Below are 3,769 nucleotides of genomic sequence, written 5' to 3'. Positions count from 1 at the left end.
CCTTACTATCTTTTTAATAGCTGCAGGATTTGCAGAGGTATCCCATGTTTCATTACTGATGTTCGTGATTTGTATTTTCACTCTTTTTATCTTTGTCTTGCCAGAGGTTTTCAGTTTTATTGATCTTTTCAAAGATTTAGCCTTTAACTTCATTGATTTTACCTATTGTTTTTCCATTTTCCATTTTATTGGTTTTTGCTTTTTATTGTTTCCCTCCTTCTGCTTGCTTTGGGTCTATTTCACTCTATTTTTTCTTAGTTTCTTGGGGGTAGGAACCAGATTATTGATTTGAGAACTTTCTTTCTTTTCTTTTTTCTTATTTATTTTTTAAATTGGAGTAGAGTTGGCACACAATGTTACATGAATTTAAAAGAACTTTCTTCTTTTCTTTTTCTTTTACTTATTTATTTTGAGAGACAGAGAGAGCATGAGTGGGGGAGGGGCAGAGAAAGAGGGAGAATCCCAAGCAGGCTCTGTGTCACCAGCACAGAGCCTAACATGGGCTTGAATCCTCAAAAATTTGAGATTGTGACCTGAGTCAAAATCAAGAGTGAGATGCTTAATTGATGGACCACCAAGGACTCCCAAGCTTTCCTCTTTTCTTTAAAAAAATTTTTTTTTTAATGTTTTATTTTCAAGAGAGAGAGAGAGTACGAGTAAGGTAGGGGCAAGGAGAGAGGGAGACACAGAATCTGAAGCAGCCTCCAGGCTCCGAGTTGTCAGCACAGAGCCCGACGCAGGGCTCAAACCTGTAAACCATGAAATCATGACCTGAGCCAAAGTCAGGGGCTTAACCGACTGAGCCACTGTGCCCCTCGTCTTTTTTAATGTAAGCATTTAGTGCTACAAATTTCCCTCTAGGTACTGCCCTAGTGCATTACACACATTATGTTATTCTCTCTTTTCTTTCATTTGTATGTATTTGCTTTTTAAAATATTTTTATTAAAAACCGTTTTTCTGTAGTTTCAAATTTTTAGTTAAATTCCAGTTAACATACAGTGTAATATTCAGGTGTAGAATTTAGCCACTCATTACTTGCATACAGCACCCAGTGCCCATCCCAACAAGTGCCTTCCTTAATCCCCATCTACCATTTAGCCCTTCCCCCTCCCACCTCCCCTCCAGCAACCCGCAGTTTGTTCTCTGTAATTAAGAGTGTCTTATGGTTTGCTTTCCTCTCTCTCTTTCTTCCCCTATGTTCATCTGTTTTATTTTATTTTATTTTTATTTATTTTTTTTAACATTTATTTATTTTTGAGACAGAGAGAAAGCATGAACAAGGGAGGGTCAGAGAAAGAGGGAGACACAGAATCTGAAACAGGCTCCAGGCTCTGAGCTGTCAGCACAGAGCCCGACGCGGGGCTCGAACCCACGAACTGTGAGATCATGACCTGAGCCAAAGTCAGACGCTCAACCGACTGAGCCACCCAGGCGCCCCTATGTTCATCTGTTTTGTTTCATAAATTCCACATATGAGTGAAATCACATATTTGTCTTTCTCTGACTTATGTCACTTAGCATAATACTCTCTACCTCCATCCACATTGCTGCAAATGGTAAGATTTCATTCATTTTTATGGCTGAGTAATATTCCATTATATGTATATATATACCACATCTTCTTTTTAAAAAACTTTTAATGTTTATTTATTTTTGACAGAGGGGAGGGAGGGTCAGAGACAGAGGATACAGAATCCAAAGCAGGCTCCAGGCTCTGAGCTGTCAGCACAGAGCTCAACGCAGGGCTCCAACTCACGAGCTGTGAGATCATGACCTGAGCCAAAGTTGGACACTCAACCGACTGAGCCACCCAGGGGCCCCCACATCTTCTCTATCCATTCATCAGTCAATGGACATGTGGGCTCTTTCCATAATTTGGCTATTGTGGACAATGCTGCTATAAACATTGGGGTGCATGTATCCCTTCATGTTAGTATTTTAGTATTTTTTGGGTAAATACCTAGTAGTGCAAATGCTGGGTGGTAGGGTATTTCTATTTTCAACTTTTTGAGGAACCTCCATTCTGTTTTCCAGAGCGGCTGCACAGTTTACATTCCCCCCAACAGTGCATGAGCGTTCCTTTTTTTCTACATCCTTGCCAACATCTGTTGTTTCCTGTGTTGTAAATTTAGGAATTCTGACAGGTGTGAGGTGGTAACTCATTTTAGTTTTGATTTGCATTTCCCTGATGATGAATGATGTTGAGCATCTTTTCATGTGTCTGTTAGCCATCTGGATGTCTTCTTTGAAGTGTCTATTCATGTCTTTTGCCCATTTCTTCACTGGATCATTTGTTCTTTGGGTGTTGAGTTTGATAAGTTCTTTATAGATTTTGGATACTAGCCCTTTATCAGATATGTCGTTTGTAAATATCTTCTCCCATTCTGAAGGTTGCCTTTTAGTTTTGTTGATTGTTACCTTCACTGCTCAGAAGCTTTTTATCTTGATGAAGTCCCAATAGCTCATTACTGTTTTTGTTTCCCTTGCCTCCAGAGATGTATCCAGTAAGAAGTTGCTATTGCCAATGTCAAAGAGGTTACTGCCTGTGTTTTCCTCTAGGATTTTGATGGTTTCCTGTCTCACATTTAGGTCTTTCATCCATTTTGATTTTACTTTTGTGTATGGTGGAAGAAAGTGGTCCAGTTTCATTCTTTTGCATGTTGCTGTCCAGTTTTTCCAAGTCCATTTCTTGAAGAGACTGTCTTTTTCCCATTGTATATTCTTTCTTGCTTTGTTGAAAATTAGTTGACCATATAGTTGTGGGTCCACTTCTAGGATCTCTATTCTGTTCCACTGATCTATGTGTCTGTTTTTGTGCCAGTACCATACTGTCTTGATCGCTACAGCCTTGTAATATAATTTGAAGTCTGGAATTGTAATACCTCCAACTTTGGTTTTCTTTTTCAAGATTGCTTTGGCTATTAGGGTCTTTTGTGGTTCCATACAAATTTTGATTGTTTGTTCTAGCTCTATGAAAAATGCTGGTGGTATTTTGAGAGGGATTGCATTAAATATGTAGATAGCTTCAGGTAGTATAGACATTTTAACTAATTTTTCTTCCAATCCATGAGCAGGGAATGTTTTCCCATTTCTTTGTGTTGTCTTCAGTTTCTTTCATAAGCTTTCTATAGTTTTCAGAGTACAGAAATTTTACCTCTTTGGTTAGATTTATTCCTAGGTATCTTATACCTAGATTTCTATACATTGATTTTGCATCCTGCAACTTTACTGAATTCATGTATCAGTTCAGGTCTTCTGCCCATTTTTTAACTGGGTTATTTGGTGGAGTCCTTTGGGTTTTTTACATAGAGTATCAGGTTGTCTGCAAACAGTGAAAGTTTGATTCCTTCCTTGCCCATTTGGATGCCTTTTATTTCTTTTTTGTTATCTGATTGCTGAGGCTAGGACTTCCAGTACTATGTTAAATAACAGTGGTGAGAGCGGACATCCCTGTCTTGTTCCTGGCTGTAGAGGAAAAGTTCTCAGTTTTTCCCCATTGAGGATGATATTAGGTGTGGGTCTTTCGTATATGTTGAGATATGTTCCCACTATCCCTACTTTGTTGAGGGTTTTTATCAAGAATGGATACTGTACTTTGTCAAATGCTTTTTTCTGCATCTATTAGGAGGATCCTGTGGTTCTTATCCATTCTTTTATTAATGTGGTGTGCCATGTAGATTGATTTGTGAATATTGAACCACCTTTGCAACCCAGGAATAAATCTCACTTGATTGTGGTAAGTGATTCTTCTAATATACTGCTGGATTG

General features: G+C 38.5%; 1 non-coding gene across 1 annotated transcript; it reads right to left on the bottom strand.

Moving 5' to 3' along the window:
* Window positions 1–1,349: 1,349 nt before the first annotated feature.
* TRNAQ-UUG (transfer RNA glutamine (anticodon UUG)) lies at window positions 1,350–1,434 on the bottom strand. The gene has a single exon. It is a non-coding gene; the product is annotated as a tRNA-Gln (tRNA).
* Between the last annotated feature and the right edge of the window lie 2,335 nt (window positions 1,435–3,769).

Source organism: Panthera onca, chromosome X (genome assembly GCF_046562875.1).
Source record: "Panthera onca isolate mPanOnc1 chromosome X, mPanOnc1 haplotype 2, whole genome shotgun sequence".
NCBI classification, from domain to species: domain Eukaryota; kingdom Metazoa; phylum Chordata; class Mammalia; order Carnivora; family Felidae; genus Panthera; species Panthera onca.
Note: the sequence above shows the minus strand (reverse complement) of the source record. Positions and strands in the feature narration are given on the sequence as shown.